The sequence below is a fragment of the Pan troglodytes genome, chromosome 6 (genome assembly GCF_028858775.2).
Source record: "Pan troglodytes isolate AG18354 chromosome 6, NHGRI_mPanTro3-v2.0_pri, whole genome shotgun sequence".
Lineage (NCBI taxonomy): Eukaryota > Metazoa > Chordata > Mammalia > Primates > Hominidae > Pan > Pan troglodytes.
In genome coordinates, this window is record NC_072404.2 from 14,048,109 (window position 1) to 14,066,584 (window position 18,476).

Genomic DNA, 18,476 nt, shown 5'->3' on the forward strand with positions numbered 1-18,476 from the left:
AAGGGTTTTTTTTTTTTTTTTGTATCCACCTGAATAAACCACACATGCAGCTGACACAATTTCAACTGATTTATAAAAACATGGCAGGCAACCTTCATTCAGATACTCATTTTCAGATAATAGTGAAAAAGCCACCAAATTTCTTCCCTACTTGCTCTTCAGAAGTTCGGGTTTATACCTGTTCTGATAACAAAACAAAAATCAAACAGGGATTAGGGGTTCAAAAGCCACCTAGAAAAACAGAGCACACCAATGCCTCATGGTCATTTTCTAGGAATATATCAAATATTGTACTGGATCAAAATCTCAAAATAATTATCTCAACGATGATTCAGGAGAATTGGGCACTCCTAGCATAATCCACTTTTCGGAGTTTCCAAGGAAGAGAGCTGTGATTCTCCTTTGCTTATCCCCCCCTCCTGCCTCGTCAGTCTTTGGTTCCATGGACGGCAAAGGGGAGAAAAAGGAAGTGAACACTTATGGAGGGCCTCCTGTTTTACAACTGTTTCATTCTGCAACTCCCCTCATTCTACAGAGGAGAAAGCTTAGGTACAAAGTACCGTTCCTAAAAGCAAACAGCCAGTGTGTAGAAATGCCAGGACTAGGGTTGGATGTTGTCTCCTCTTGTACGAAACACAAACTTTGCACCCAGGCCCTGCCTGCCTGCCTTAGCTCAGAGGTCTCCTTTCCCATGTTACCTTCCAGGCACCTTATCCTCCATGCATGCTGAGCTACAGCAGGCCAATCCCATCCACGTGCTTCTGTACCGCCTCTGCCTGGAAAGTCCTCTTCCTTTTTGTCCACATGGTTAATTCTCACTCATCTTTTAAGTTTCCGCTTAAGGGTTTGCTCCTCTGAGAACCTTTTCCTGTAATGCCCCTCAGCAGAGTTAGCAGCTTCTTCCTCTCTGCAGTCAGTGCACTTTGCAGACGCCCTTATGAGACAAAACCGTGGTAAGTGCCACCTGATCCTGTGTGTGCTCAGCTACCCTCCAGACTCTAAGCTGCACGAAGGGGGAAACCACAGCACTCAATTTTCTAAGGCTAGGGCTTTGTGCCTTGTGGGCAGCAGGTATGCACAACAATGAGTAAATGAAGAGATGATGGCAGAATGAGTGAACAAATCACTCCTCAGGCCTTGCTTTTCCCACTACATAGTACTGCTCTTCAACAGGGCACAACATGCTCTGTTTGCTGAATTACTGCTCAGGCTTTCTCAGATAACATCCCTCGTCCTTATCACCACCACCACCACTTACTGATTAGATGTCATACATACATGCACATATTCTCATCTGACTTTCACAATGTACCTACAACATAATTGTGGTACTGTATTTCTATTTCACTAAGAAGGAAAGCAGGTTTCGGAAACATTAAGCACTCAACTGGCAGGGGTGGAGCCAGGATGTGAAAGCCCCTGCTCATTTCACTAAACCACTTTACCTCCTCAATTACACCACATCTCCGAACAGCGAGATTAACTTTATATTACCCAAAATGGAGTGTCAGCACTTCGTCTACTACTCTCTTTCCTTATCACTTTGTTAATTTATTACATGAAAATATTCTAATGTATAAAAAATTTGATTTTTGGCTTCTTATTTTAAAATACAAACTATTACCCACTGTGTAATTACAGCCATTGATGTATGATCACAGAGAAAAAGGTCTTCTATTTTCGAGCCCATGGCAAGTCAAATACAGTCAAAATTATTCACAATCGCGTAGTTTATAATATGTAGATACATTTCAGGTTAATTTGGTCAGTTTTTACATTGTTCCAACATTCTTAATGTTTGCTCAGCTGGTGAATTTTTTTTTTTCTGTTTTCTGTTTTTAACTTAAGGAAGCAATTCTGTCATCAGAAAACAGCTAACTGGGTTCACTTCCTCTTTCAGGTCATTAGTGGAAGCATTAGGTCACAAGACTGAGCCCAGGGCACCCTTTTATCAATTTATCTCTAATCTGAGAAGCACATATTTCAGCAGAAATTCTTCAGTAAAGGTCTACAATATTTTTATCCCATTGGTATTTCCTTTATTTTTTATTACTTTTATTTTTATTAATCTTTCTTTTGATCTATGTGCTATGTGAAAAGCTGAAGAATTTGCTTCTGTCTCTTGGCTGCCTAAGCTAAACCTACTTGTATTTTATAGTACAGTATAGTTTTATTATGCTTATTGATGGCCAGTCACTGTAAGTAAACACAACTCACATCCACAAATCAACCAATAAATTAACAGGTGAACTGATTTGCAGAAAGTAATTCTGTTAGGGAGATAGTATTTATTCACTCTATAGTGGGTCCTGAATAGAGTGAATGGGGAAAAAGATCAGGTCCTTCCCTTTATGGATCCATTATGCTGTCACTGAATACCAAAGTGTGGTTGATATCGGTGTTCAGAAGCATCTCAAAAGACTGATGCATTAACAGCACTTTCAGCAGTTCCCAGACATTCAGGGTAAATGCAAACTCTGTAATGTGAGCACAGGACCTTCATGATCTGGCCCTGGCCCACTTCTCTACCTCCATCTTTGGCTTCTTTCACATTCTTTTCTCTAGCAAAACTAAACTATGCACAATCTTCCAGCTCATCAAGCAGTTTCATCTTTGTAAGTTCCTTCCTTTGTAAGTTCCCAGTTTTCATCCCCTTCCATGTTGTTCCCATTGGTGTCACGTTGTTTCTCCTTCACTGGCCTGTCAAAATTCAGCTTGTGCCATACCTTCTAGGAAGCACATATCTTGATTCCCAAAGTCTGATCTTAGATGCTCCACTTTCAGGCTCTGAAAGCAGTTCGTTATATACCTCTATTACCTCACAAGACACTTATCACATTGAATGGTCCCTGTATTTTAATTGACTGTTTTCTACATTCCTCAGGGAGGGTATGGCAGAAACCATATCTTGATTTTGTTGCCCCAGTACTGATAGTAGGTGCTAAAAATCCTAGTCAAATAATTTTTAACCTGGTGCACAGAAATATACATCATCTTGTGCTTTGGGTCTGTAGCTTCTATTTTTATAGTCTGATGACTAACATTCTGTCGCTTGGTGTGGTCTTTTTTTTTTTTTTAAAAAAAGAAGACATTGCTGCAGTAATTGTGTGCCAAGAAGGAAGCTTGTCCAGCTGCTTCAATTTCCCATTAGTCTAAATCTTTAAAACATTTTCTGTGTTAAGATTTTATATATTGCTGTACCGTTTATTTGCTCCTTCCTGCTGGAAATTGCCTTATTCTAATTTGCTCTGCTCTGGAAAATGTGGATCCCGGGTTCTTTGTACACACCTGATCCAGTAACGCTTGGTGTCAGTGATGGCTCCTTTTGTCATCATAGGCCTGACAGCATTTCAGCGTTTTAGCATGATGACCAGGTGCTCTTATGGTGGAATCTGCTAGCTTTCCACCCAAATCCATCTGCCCTTCTATATTTTTCAGACTCCTCTGAAAATGGTTGTCGCTATGGACAAAGTTCTCTACAATGGAATCTGAGCAGAAGTAACCTGCATCACTTACAGGCTTGTCCATAAAACTCTTCCACACAGGCTCCTGTATGTGCTTTCTCTTTTTGAGATGACTGAGATGTCCACATCCAGGGAACACTGAAGGGCAAGTTTTAAGGACTGCAAAGCTGTTGTCACCCGAGTCTCTAAATGACTTCTTAGAGGACAGCCACCCCACCAACCTGGACGCCTGGCTGGGAACACAAAAGAAAAACTTCTATTGAGTTAAGTCATAGACTTGTGGGTGTCTCTGTCCCATAACCTAGCCTAGCCTATCCTACCCAGTGCGGGGAAGGCTTTAAGAAGAGGCTAAATGACTTAGGATTCTAGCTATAATGTTGGAAGTGGGTTGAAGTCTAACAATCCCATAGACAACTGACAGTGATCCAAAGATTTATTATTTCCATTACTAGTTTGACCATCAACAAGAATGTCATCAACAGCATCGGATGATTACTAAAGTGTTCAGAAATTCTCAAAATTCGTTTTCATACCATTTCATGCATTTGTAAAGAAATGTTGTATAACAACTATTGAACGGTTTTGCGGGGTTGCTAAATGTGGTGGGATGAATCTGAAAACTGCTAGAAAATTCTTCAGTGTTTTCTTTTAGCATAATTATTAGAACTAAGAAGTCCCAGATGACTCTCTGGTGAACTTCTGGTGCTCTTAGCCTTTTGTTCTAGTTCCCCAAACGAGTTTCCAAATACTAAATATACTTTCCTGAGGAAGGGAGAACTTTTTTTTCCCACATTTTTACAGAAAGAGTTCTCCGAATATTTAGGGCTGGGAGATATATGTATGAAATGGTAAAGAACTTAAAAAGTTGGATATGTAAACAACAGAGATACTCCTGATTATATGGTCCTTTTCTTTCTAAAGGGCTTCTAAGTAACCATGTTACTAAAACTCACTTTATTCTATGCTTTTTTTCATGTAAGCTCTATGACTCTATTCCCCCGTTGCTCTTCTCAAACTCCTTACTATCAGCTGCTTAGATTTTGTTGTTGTTGTTGTTAAGGTCTAGCTTACACTGAAGTGCAAAATATACAGTTTTTTTTTGCTCCATACTCTTTTAAATATGTATATACCCACATTAACCACCACCCAGAAAAACATACCAAACATTTTCAGCACTCCAGAAGACTCCCTTGTATTCTATCCCCAGCCAATACCTCCTCAAAAAGATAACCAATATTCTGATCTCTATCATCATGAAGTAGTTTTGTCTAATGTTAAACATTATATAAATGAAGTCATATATATATTGTGATATCTAGTTTCTTTCATTCAACATCACACCCATGACAGTCATCCATAGTATTGCAATATAGTAACAGTTCATTCTTTTTCATTACTGTATGGTATCCTATTGAATGAATGGTACCACAATTAATTTATCCTTTCTACTATTCATGGACATTTGGTTTACTTTCACGTTGCAGCTATTATGAAAATACTGCCGTGAACATTCTTGTAAATGTTTTACATGAACATTCATTCTCCTTGAGTATATGCCTTAAAGTATACGAGTTTTAGTAGACAATGTCAGTTTTCCAAAGTGGTTCTACCAGTTTACACTCCGACTATCAGTGCATGATAGTTCCTGTTCCTTCACATTCTCATTCGATACTGTCAGTCCTTTAAATTTTAGCCATTTGGTGGGTTTTAATTACTATTTCCCTGATGATTGATAGTGCAAGTACCTCTACAGGTGTACATGAAACCATGTTGGCAATTTTGATATTTCCTTTTGTCAACTGTCTGCTCAAATGCTTTGTCCATTTTTTAACGAGGTGGTGGCCAGTCTCTCTTTTTTTTTTTTTTTTGAGTTGTAGAACTTCTTTAGATGTTTTGGATACAAGTCCCTTGTCGGATACACATGTAACAAATATCTTCTCCCTCTCTGCAGTTTGTCTTTATCTTTTCTAAATGGTGTTTTTTAATGAAAAGATTTAATTTTCATAAAACATAATTTATTATTTTCTTTTATGGTGGTGCAGTTTGCATCCCGTTAAGAACTCTTTATCTGTTCTAAGGTCATTGAGATATTTACCTATGTTTTGTTTTAAAAGAGTTATTGTTCTGTCTTTGGACTTTTAAGTCTATGATCCAGCCCTAGTTAATTTTTGTGTATGATATGAAATACGGGTCGGGTTCCTGGTATTCTGTATAGATATCCAACTGATCCAGCATAATTTTCTAAAAAGACCATTATTTTCTCCAATGAATTACAGTAATGCTGTTAACGTAAATCAAGTGACCTTATGTGTGTGGGATTATTTATGAACTATGTAGTCTGTTCCATCGGTCTACTGGATCATTCTTTAGCCAATGCCACACTGCCTTAATTAGTTTAGCTTTATAATAAGCCTTAATATCTGTAAATATAAGTCCTCTATCTTTGTTCTTACTTTTAAAGATTATCCTGGCAATTCTATGTCCTTTGTATTTCTATATAAGTTTATAGTCATCTTTACTACTTACTAGCAGGATTTTGAATGGTGTTGCATTTAATCTGTAGGTCAGTTTGAAGGGTACTGACCTCTTAACAAAAGGAAGTCTTCTAATTCATAAATATGGTACATTCCTCTCTTTTCTTAAACCTGCTTTAATTTTCCTAAGCAATGTTTTGCAGTTTTAGTATAGAAGTCTCACATGTCTGTGATAAGATGTATTTTTAGGTATTTGCCATTTTCAGTTTTTAAACGTGGCTCAGAAAATAAGCCAGTGCTTAATTAAGAAATGTGAGGCATGAATAGTATTCACATCACCTTTCTTAAGAGGTAAAAGGAACATAATCCAAATGCAAAATAAATATATAAATATAGTTAAAACTATCCAGGAGATTATCTGAATGTTCCAGTCTTCTTACTTCCTACGAGCTGAATATATCTGAGCGTACATTATTACTGGAGCAATGTTCTTTGAACCTGCTCCTTTATGATCTAATTAAAGCTAAGGGTAGTTACTTGCAAAGCTTATGGAAGAAAAACTCAATGCTCCAGTCAATTCCTTTCATTTCCTTGACTATGCCATTTCTTCCCTCTCCCACTTCTGGGCTTTCACATATCCTACAACTCTGCCAGAGACACTCTTACCCTTTTTTCCCCTTTTTTCACTTGGCTACTAACTATACACTCTTCAGGCTCAACTTATATCGTAGAATCTCTGAGAAGCCTATCTGGACCCACTGGATAAAGTTAGTCATCCCTGCTACATTCCCTAACAAAATCCTTTATGTTCTCTTTTCTAGAACTAGACTGCCTGCATTTCAATTGCTTGATTAATGTCTGTCTTTCCTTCTACACTTTGAATTCTAGGAAGGCAGAAGCAGTGAGTGCCTGGTTCACAATTTTATTCTCAGAGCTCTGCATAGTGCCTAACACATTTTAATTGCTCAATAAATACTTGAAGGAATGACTATGAAAGTTGGGCAGAGGAGAAGAATAGAACTCTTCTTCCCTGGAAACAGAAGTCATTAAAGTCATTAAACCAACCATTGGGATGTTCCAAAGTGGAATGAATTAGAGGGACACCCATTATCCCTGGAATCCTAGTAGTTACCTTATGGGTGATACATTTCCTCTAAATTTTTATTGTTGATAAAACATAAAATAAAAAAATTAAAGGGTTATTAAACAAAGTCATCCTTTCAGAATGACCAGCAGATCTAACACTCAGGATTTATTCTATTTTTAAAAACATTTTGTCTTTTAAAAACTTTATTTTTGTATTGTATGTTACAGCTTCCTATCTATTGACTTTAGTGTTCAATATATTTGTTTTTGCTTTTTTAAAGAAAACCCACTGTCACTGTAAGGTTGGCAGTGTAAATGAGAATCTCCACATGGGGAGATTATATCCTTGGATGGTATATCCCTGAACTTGCTGCCTCCATCACTAGTGTCTGCAGGGCACAGCTTCCCAGTAACAACATTAGCATGTACAGGGGACATGCAATGACTATTTCCATAGTTTTCCACAACACAATGGTGATCAGGCTAGAATCTCTAACCACAAGTTTCCTAAAGACTCCAGAATAACAGACAAGAAATAGACATAAGAGAAGAAAGTTACAACTAAATAGACCGATTTACAAGATTTAGTTTGCTTTTCCAGCTCTTGGTCTCCTATGGGAATGCGGGGAAAGATTAGCTTAGCAACCGTCTGACACCTAAACCTACCTGACACTGAAACTTACCTACATGCCTAAAAGTCTTTACTTAAGAAAGTGAAGGTTCTATCTTAACAGTTAAACATCATTGTGAGGACTTTTCCCCCAGATATTTGTCCCATTAAAGGCTATTCTAACCCCCGTCTACAGATGTGGTCCTATCGCAAAGCCTGAGCAATGCAGCCGCATTGGAATATAATCCAATAAGAGATACACACATACTGATGTGTATATGTTAGAGGGAGATATAGAAGGTTTTTGCAGAGGGGAATACTTTGGGGACAATTATATGCATTCAGTCAACAAAAAATTATTAAAACCCCTGGTAATGTGGTGGAGTAGAAAGGGTATCCAATCTGGGGCTAGAAGGCTTGGGCTATGCCTGGATCAGAAGCTTCCTGCCTTTGTAACCCTGAGCAAGTTATTTAACCTTTCTGAATTTCTGCCATTAGATCTGGAAAATAAGCATGAGATAAATAAGAGAGAAAATGTATATAAGAAGCTTTCTTTAAAACTGTAATGCTTAATGCTATTATTATTAGGAGTTGCATGCAAGGCCCTGTGTTTAGCACTACGGAGGTCAATTATGCCTCTCTCTAAGGGCGGTTGTGAGGGTAAATGAGATAAAAACATTCAAAAGCTACAGATAAGGCATGATCTCTACTCTTAAGGAAATTCCAAATTGTCGGAAAGATGAGACTTGGGCACAAACAATATATAAAAAACATAGTATTTGAAAAACACCGTAAGAATAAAAAATATAGACTAGCATTTACATAAATTTATTGTTCATTGCATGGTATATTATCACTAACATAGAAAGTTACTTATTAGTCTATTAAGATGCTTATCTCACTGACAAAATAAAAAGAGCTAGTTAATTTGCTAGCATCTTCTGCATACAGAAATCAATGGGCTTTTAACTTCCAAAAGCAAGGTCATAATCACCGTGCCTTCTAAACTGGCAAATGTGGTACCTAGTCAAACAGAAAAGTGCTCAGGTGCATTTTGAAGTGCTTTGCATTTCCTATGGAAAATGCCCCTCTCATTTTGTCTCTGTAGAGTAATATGGAGCCTTACATTATAGATGTACGTAATGGTCTGGTGCCATTTCCACGCTCCAAGAGGATTACAGGAAGGGCATGCACACTGCCTTTTGCTCCAGCTGTATCTTTTATCAATAAGACGCAATGTGCTCAACAGTGAAAGGGCTACTCTCCTTCCTTTGAAATAACAGCTGAATTCATATCATGGGTCATTTTGTTAAGAGGTGAAACAGTGCGGGGGTTGGAGAGGGCAGGAAATTTACTCTAACCATGCTCCTCAGGGAATATATCACAATATATAAATCACAAGATAGCTTTCTCTCTTCCTAGGCCACTTAAAAATAATCCCTTTAGAATACACTTAGGTTTGAGAGAATAATTCATACTTGAAATAAAACCTAATGAACTATTGTGGATTAAAAGCCTATTGTATGTTAAATATACATGCAAGAGTATAGAAAAGATATTGGAAGGAGATGGGAGAGATGTGTAAACCATCTTTAACATTATTTTGGACAAAATATTTTTAAGATAGAAAAGAAAAGGCGGGGTGCCGTGGCTTGCACCTGTAATCCCAGCACTTTGGGAGGCCAGGGCGGGCCGATCACTTGAGGTCAGGAGTTTGAGACCAGCCTGGCCAACATGGTGAAACCCCATCTTTATTAAAATACAAAAATTAGTTAGGCTTGGTGGCGTGCGCCTGTAGTCCTAGCTACTTGGGAGGCTGAGGTGGGAGAATTGTTTGAACCTGGGTGGCGGAGGCTGCAGTGAGCTGAGATTGTGCCACCGCACTCCAGCCTGGGCAACAGAGTGAGACTATGTCTCAAAAAAGAAAAAAAAAAAAAAAAGAAAAAAGGAAATGAGAGATAAATTTTTTAAATTCTGTCTTTGGTTTAAAAAAACTGAAAAAGTCAGCTCAAATTCAAACTTAAACAATATTATGAAACGGTAAAGATGGCTGTGAAAAATAAAAGTAAATTTTAATCCTGACCTTGTAAGAATTATAAGTGAACACATCAATGTACCTAATGTATAAAATTAGAGCAGACTTACGAAACTTTAAACCAAGTGATAAGTTTAAATATATTCATCCAACCATCCATTCAGCCATCCATGCATCTGGCCATCCACATCCATCCATCCATCCATCCACCCACCTACCAATCCATTTATTCATCAACGAATGATTATGCTTACTTACGCTCAGTGTACTGCCTGGACCAGCAACATCAGCATCACCTGGGAGCTTGATAGAAATGTAATTCTTGGGCCCTAACTTGGGCCTATGGAATCAGAAACTGGGATGGGGCACATCAATACGTTTTACCAAGCCCTCCAGAAGACCCTGCTGCATACTTAAGCTTAAGAACCCTCTGTCTGGAGTGAAAAGGTTAAGAGCATGCTCTTTGAAGTCAGAGAAATTTGGGCTCGAATGTTTCTATTTAGGCTTACTGCTTCTGTGATCTAGAACAAGCTCATTTGATCCAAGCCTTAATTTCCAAATTAGTAAACAGAGACACAGTATTTCAAAGCTATTGTTAGGATTAAATGAGATAATATATACAGATGGTATCTAAAGTGTATATTGATTATACATACAGTGCTTAGTAAGCACTCAGGAACTGATGTCTGTTATTTTTCCAGGCATGTAAGAGCCTGGGTTAGATGCTACAGGAAACACTTTGTTAATCAGACACAGTTTCTTTCTTCAAGGGTCGTATTCTGAAAGAGGAGCTATACAGCATATAAATAATCATGATACACATTAGACAGTGTTAGGTGGCAAAAGAGTGGTTGTATAAAGAACCCTGGGAGAGTTTTGAAAGAGTGGAGGAAGTAACATTTGAATGGGCCTTTGAAAAAGGGGAAGCTTGTGGATAGGCACGGATCAAGCGACAGCAATTCAGATGAAAGGAACAGGGGGAGGAGACAGGGAATCCTGGGATACATGGTTTGGCTAATGGGATAACAGCAGGGTGGCCATACAATTTATTGTCCAAACAGGGACACTCTCTGAGTGAAGAGGGCATCATTAATAGTGAAGCCTGGACAACAAACATAAATGTGGACCATGCCAGGCACAGCAATCATCTGGTCACCGTGGAGAATAGGCTGTTGGGAATACAGTATTGGACCTAGGGAAGGAGAGTGGGCTGGGTTTGTGTGGTTCTGAACGACAGGCTGAGGGCTTTGCTTGTTAAGCAATGGGGAGCTGCTGAAGGTCCTAAGCAGGGAAGTGGCCACAGTAGAGTGGTTTTTCAGGAAGATGAGGTTGGCAGCTCTGTGTAGGCTGCTATACAAATGGAGACAGGGGATGGATGACAGAGAGATTTCCAGGGTAGAAATGATGAGATTTTGAAACCAAATAAATGGGTCAGAAAAGAAGAAAGTGAAGTTGAATCTAAAGTTAAGATTTCAAGCTAAGGTCAACAAAAACAAGGAGGGCAGGAAAAGGGGCAGATCAGGGTAAGATATCACAAGTGTACTTTCATGCATAATGTACTCAATTTGATGGGTTCCATTACATATAAGTGACAGGGCCTCAACGTGCCACTGAGATGGGGAAATATGAAAACTAGTTAGAGTTGTATTCTTATTCCAGTAATGTTGTCTCCATTTCTCAAAAGATAAGCCATTCAATATCTCAGTATAGCACACAGGCTATTATCTTGTTTTGCATTTATTTTATATATCAAACACTTAAAATTGGGCAACAAGAATGTTTATGTTGTGCTTAATATGGACCACACTCAGTTCTACGAACTTTACAAATATTACAGATTTAATCCTCATTAGAATCTTATGAGCTTGACATGATTACACTTATGTGTCACTTAATGATGGGGACATGTTCTCAGAAACATGTTGTTAGGTGATTTTGTCCTTGTTCACACATCATACAGTGTACTTAAATAAACCTAGACGATATAGCACCTATTACACACCTATACTTTTTTACAAAGTCTATATTATATTACAAAGCATTATATTACACATGAGATGGCCTATTTCTCTTAGGCTGCAAACCTGTACAACATGTTATTGTACTGAATACTGTAGGCAATTGTAACACAATGATAAGTGTTTGTGTATCTGAACATATCTAAACATAGAAAAGGCACAGTAAAAATATGGCATAAAAGATAAAAATGATAAACCTGCGTAGGGCACTTCCCACAAATGGAGCTTGCAGGCCTGGAAGTTGTTCTGGGTGAGTGAGAGTGGTGAGTGAATGTGAAGGCCCAGGACATTACCGTACACTACTTTAGACTGCATAAGCACTACATTTAGACTACACTAAATTTATAACAAATGTTTTTCTTTCTTCGATAATAAATTAACCTTAGCTTACTGTAACTTTTTTACTTTATAAACATCTTTAAACATTTTTAAATTTTTGACTCTTCTGTAATAATTCTTGTCATAAAGCACAAACACATTGTACAACTGTACAAAAGATTTCTTTATATCCTTATTCTATAAGCTTTTTTCTATCTTTAACTTTTTTCACTTTTTAAACTTCTTTGTTAAAAACTAAGACACACATTAGCCCAGATTTGCACAGATTTAGTATCATCAAGATGTCACTAGGCAATAGGAATTGTCAGCCCCATTGTTATCTTATGGGACCACCATCATAAAATGTCATTATATGGTACTTGACTGTGTCTCCATTTTTCAGATGAAGACACTGAAATATTCAGAAGTTAAGAAACCTGCCTGAGATTATACTGCTACGAAGTGGGGAAGCCACAGTTTGAACCCAGGAGATGCTCACTGCAGAGACTGAGTTCCTCACCAAGGCACCAGGCTGTTCCTTACGCTAAAGGCATCCTAAGGGAACATAATGGAATGGGGATTGGAAAAACTGTTAGATAATGTTTTCTTGGGGTGTTTTGTTATTTATATGAAAAGAAAAGATTTTCCAGTTATAATTATCAAACTGCTTTCATAGAACCAAAATAAATAAGATACTTTGAGAGTATAGGAAAGTTATATAAGTTCACATTGCATAATGACACACTTATTTGGTTTCTAACTTTCATCATTTCTACGCTGAAAATCTCTCATCTTTTCCCTCCTCTCCATTCTTGTAGCATCCTACACAGAGCTACCAAAATTAACTCTCCTCAAAACTGCTCTTCCATGGTCGCTTCCTTGCTCAGGAACCTTCATACCAACATAATTTCATAATGTCCGATATCAAGGCACAGAGTCAAGATTCCAACCTGAACCCCACTGTTATGCCACCTTCCAAATGACAGGTGACTTCTTTGAATCACTTCGATTGTTACTATTTTAAAAGTGAGTGTGGAGTAAGGGTGGAAGCCTAGAAGGGATTTTTGGTAGAATTATAATTAGGGCATTATAAATATAGGACAGCAAGAGGTAGCTGGGCCTTCAGAAATATTTTGGGAGGTAAGGAATATTTTAAACTCGGGAGTACCAGAGTTGCTGCCAATCCTGCCTCTCTTCAGGGCAGGGAAGGCCCCAAGGAGAGCAAGAGAGAACCTTTTTTGGCCATGGCTCCCTAGGGCAGACAAGAAGCAAGCATTCAGGGCAGTACTTATAGGAATCAAGACTATGGTTTGGTGGGAGCATCCCTGTATTCTATCTTTCAGTGACGCAAAGAGGAGGGCAAGACTTTCCTTGATGAGGCCAGGGGACCAAGCCAAACGGTTAGGATGGTAGATGCAGAAGCTATGCTTCCCAGTGAACCAGATTTGATACCCTGGGAGAGGAGTCAATTAAAATAGAAATCAGGGTAGTGAGCCCGCGAGCCAACCCCTCTGCAAAGACTTCATCTGATTCAGACCTTCCTGAGCTTTTACAGAACCCAGTGCCCATTGCAATCATAGCACTTATGAACACTCGCTTAAAGATCTGTCTCCCCAAGTAAACACTGCACCCTGTGAGTGCTGGGATCTGTATTATTTGACTGTATTCCCACCAAGCCCAGAGCCTGCACAAAGCATGTGCCCTGAGTAAAATGCCTCTGAATGAATAAAATGAGGGTAGAGCTTTGATCAATTGGGGTCATTATACTAGAAGGAGGCTTATAACTCATTTAGTACAATCCTATTGTCTTACAGATGATGTGATACACAGAGGTTAAAGGGCTTACTAAGGTCCCATGTTGGGTTTAGTGCTAGAGCTGGACCCAGAACCCAGAACACACAGGCGGATTCTTTCGCCTCCTCGCCCTGCTAGGGGCAGGAAGACAGAAGACAGCCCCCACAGTCATTCTAACATTTGTTGGCTGGCTATTGGGAATGCAGAATACATTTTCCCATGGAGGCAGGTTTTTTCTTCTTCTTTTTTTTAAATGGTGGTTCGGTTCCCAGGCCAGGCCACAAAAGCCTATTTACCCCATAGCTGAGCTCAACTATAAAACCAGCGGTAGCTCTGAGGCCTCACTGAATCCCCAGCTCCAAGCCTGCAGTCCGAGGGGCAGGTGGGCAGCTGGCTCTGCAAGGGGGGTGGGCAGCACTCCCTTGAGCAGACCAGGAGTGTGGGGAGGGGGCTGGGCAGGGGGGCTGGGCAGGGGGCCCAGGCAGCAGCTGCAGGAGCCTACAGCAGCCTCTGAATGCCTTGGTGGTTCTTAAGTGGATTGTTTGTAAGTTGGGAACTGTCTGTACTTAGAAAGGCGGATTTCAAGAGGTAGGGGATCCTATTTCACTTGAAGGCCCACAGTAATGAGGGTTCTTTATTCGTAATGAAGTAGCCACTAATTGGAGGGACGGGCTCAGGAGGCCTGGTGGAATTTTGTACTCCTGGACCAGAACTGAGTAATATTATGCAGTAGCCTGGCAACCCTTTACTTTTGCACAAAATTCATATAAAAATCTACCATGAAGTGCCTGTCTGACATTCACTGTGTTTATTATTAAGAATGATAATAACAGGGTAGCTTATACACAGCCTTAAGGCTAAGAAAGTAAATTGAATTCTCAGTTTCTTCCAGTTTTTTTTTTTTCCCCAGTCAGATTAGGAACATTTGGAAAGTCCTTACTCTCCGAGTGGGCTGAAACCTTTCATATTTACCCAGAGGAGACATGGCTGTAGTTTCTAAGGACTCATCCAAGAGATGATCTCTTTCCTTCCTCTGCCTCCTCAGAGAGGCAGAAACATTCCATAAACTCACAAATGTTGTAAAAGTAAATGTACAAAAAAAATATTAATGGAACTGAAAACGTTACAGTAGAGAAATCAATTATAATAAGGTAATACAGTTAGCCCTTCTGGACTTAATGAAATGTGTTCAACTGCATTGGAATGTTCTGGTGCCCCCTGGAGGATTCTAAAACCTCACAGAAATGGTTTAGTACCTTTCTTCAGATGGCTTAGAAAACCCTACAGAGGCAATGTGTTTCTTTTCTCAGGTTCAAATCAACTTAACCTGGCTCAATCGCATGCAGAGGGACAAAGCAGGAACTCAATCTAACATTTAAAAGGTTTTTAGCCACCATAAGTTTGTCATTAGAATGGAGGTTTTTGGATCAACAACAGAAACTATTTTTGGTTTGTGAAGTTTATAAATCTAACAATGCAAAGTTCACGGTTACATGTGTGATCTCTCAATTTTTCTGGGCTGAGTGTTTAGGGAACAAGGAAGTTTGCTTCCATGAGCCTTGCTTTGACTTAGTGCAGAAAAATTAAACATTCTGGAAAGTTAAACATTTAGCTTCGAAATTTTTACTGCCCTGGAATTCCTCAGGAACATGACTCCAGTATGATAATGAACAAATGGTCATCAGAGTTGTTTATTCCATAGTTACAGGTCAGCAGATGTGAGGAACCATCGTCTGACTCCAATAAGCTTTTAAGATGATAGCTGTCCATCGTTCCTGCCCTCCACTTTATACGAGAGTAACTGAAATCACTATTTTGATGTATAATGTCCCTGCTATCATCTAGTCTTAGGTAATTTATCTGAAAGACATTGACCAGGTCTCACTGAATTTGCAAAGAATCATGCTGGCACATGATTGTAATTATATCACAATAGCTACAACATAAATACAGTATTGTAATATTGTACAGACAGTTCCGGATTTGCCATGGTTTGATTTATGATTGTTTGACTTAGAGTTTTTGACTTTGCCAAGATGCAAAAGCAACATGTATTCAGCAGAAACTGTACTTCAAGTATGCAAACAACCACTCTGTTTTTCATTGTCAGTACAGTATTCAATAAATTACTGTGAAATATTAAGCACTGTAGTATAGTATAGGTTTTGTGTTAGATGATTTTGCCCCACCATAGGCTAATGTAGGCATTCTGAAAACATTTAAGGTAGCCTGTGGTAAGCTATGCTGTTTGGTACGTTTGGTGTATTAAATGCATTTCTGATTAGGATATTTTCAACTTGATGGGTTTGCTGGGGCATAACTCCATTGTAAGTCAAGAAGCATCTGTATATATGTGTTATATAATACATATTGCATAGAGTAATATTACATATTATTATAATATTGTATAATATTATAATACAATACAAACCTCTACTAATGTCACTTTTTTCAGTGCCATTCCTTCTTTCATATACTGGATGTTTAATTTCTTAATTTGAACATTATAAAGAAATGTATTAAAATTCAAATCACGAAGACACTAAACATAATTCCAGACTTCTAGAAAAGTTGCAAGAATTCTTTGTATGCCTGGATACCCTTCACCCAGATTCCCAAAATGTTAATTCACCCAAACATTACTACATTTGTTTCATTTTCTAAATACAAACACACATAGATTTTTTCCTAAACTGTTTAAGAGTAAATTGCAGACAGAAAGTTCCTTTATTCTTAAATAATTCAATATCTATTTCCTAAAAATAAGGAACTCTCTTACATAACCACAGTACAATTATTGAAATCAGGAAATTAATATTGAAATAATGTTATCTAATATTACAGACCTTATTGTGATTTTATCAATCGTCCCAATAATATCTTCTATAACAAAAGAAAATCTAAAATCATACACTGCATTCAGTTGTCATGTTTTTTCAGTCTCCTTTAATCTGGGAAGTTCCTGGGTCTGTCTTTTTTCAGAGCAGGTATTTTAGAGAGTGTTCCACATTTTGGGTTGTCTGATGTGTCCTCACACTTAAATTAAGGTTATACACCTCTAACAGTATAACAAAACTCATTCCGGCTTTTCCTCAGTGCATGATATCATGTGGCACATGCTGTTGGTTAGTCCCACCACTAGCGATGTTAACTTTAATCTTTTGGTTAAGATGGTGTTTGCCAGGTTTCTCCATTTGAGTTACTATTTCACCCATTGTAAATAATACAATATAATTTGAAACAATGTAAAGACAACGTAAAGATCCTATATCTCATTAAACTTCCATCCATTAGTTTTCATATTCATAGATGATTCTTGACTGAATCAATTATTTTTATGATGGCTTGCAAAATATGATTTTTGATTTTCAACATTCTACATTTATTGGTTGGCTTTCTACTTTATTTGTTCTCCTTTGTTTGTTTATATCAGAGTAGCTCATGGATTCTTACTTTATTCAATAGTATTAAATTTACTAAAATTATTTATTTAAGTTAGTAATTTATTTTAACGCTTAAATGATCCCATATTTGACGAATGGGAGCCTCTTTGGGCTGGCTCATGTGTCATTTTGACAAGTCCCCCTTATTCTGTAGGTACTTTCTTCATTTTTGGCATAACATGATGTTCCAGGCTCTATTCTACTTTACCTGCCTCAAATTTGAATTTAACCATTTCTCCAAAAAGCCCTAGTTCCTTTCAGTGGAGGGTATGTAGAAACAAAGATCTGGTTTCTAGATATGCTCATTGCTACTACAGTGAAACTGCTTCAAGGCCATCTCAGAGGACTGAGCTGGGAAATGTTTATATGTATATGTAAACAAATGTGTGCATATCCACAAGTACTCTCAGACACAACACACATACACATATATGTATTATAATCCATGCACAGCTACATTAATTTACATATATCTAAACACATACACACATGTATGTATGCATGCATGTATGTGTGTATGTATCAGAAATCAGGAGTTTACATCCATATCTCCAATTTGAATCCAATACTGCAGAGTTCTATCTCATCCTTTTACCACCACTGTAGCTCCGTTCTCCTAAAGTGCAAAACCTGGCTCCCACTGTCCACAACTTATCTGCTCAATCCTGGAATGCACGAAGAATAGTTTCAGAACTGCTAACCCATGCTTCTGCAAAAAGAGACGTCTGCTAACTAGAGTTGAAAATTCCAAGGGACCAGGAATGACATTAAATCAAAGAGGTCAATATATTCATTTTCAAAGTCAGTCCTGTTGTCAAAATCAGTAAGAAAACGGTGGTGGCAAAAGCATTCTATCCTTCAAATCCTTCCCTCTGTAGATTCTGCCATTGCGTGATATCGTACCAAAGTTAGAGTTTGGCCAGATATGACATGAAAAAAACTGTCTTTTGTTCCATTTGCTTATTTATTCATTTATTACATTATACTTTGCCTGCTTCCATGACAAACCTTTGAGTACTAACATATCTAAGCAGAAGAGCTAACAGAGAAAGACCAAAAGCAATATAAAGAAAAGAGGAGATGATTTTATGTGGAACAGAGATATTCTAAGAAGGTCACAGGAAAGCAGCCTGTGATAGGTGGAGTTTCTGTGTTTGCCTGTGGTGGCTGCAAACAAATTACCTCAACTGCCTCTATCCTAACAGCATTCTTTTCATTTTCCAAGTTCACTTTC

General features: G+C 38.2%; 1 protein-coding gene across 41 annotated transcripts in view; it reads right to left on the reverse strand.

The window, feature by feature from the left end:
• Window positions 1-18,476, reverse strand: part of ICA1 (islet cell autoantigen 1) — a 154,019-nt gene that overhangs the window by 62,846 nt on the left and 72,697 nt on the right. For 11 of the 41 annotated variants that reach the window (XR_010158780.1, XR_010158777.1, XR_010158786.1 and 8 more), the window contains one exon: window positions 12,447-12,560. The exons of 24 other annotated variants lie outside the window; for them this stretch is intronic. The gene's annotated coding sequence lies outside the window, so the exon portion shown is untranslated. Of the gene's footprint in view, window positions 1-698; window positions 935-3,288; window positions 3,698-12,442; window positions 12,561-18,476 lie in introns of those variants that run through there. 6 more of the 41 variants (XR_010158784.1, XR_010158783.1, XR_010158787.1 and 3 more) reach the window with 4 other exon arrangements.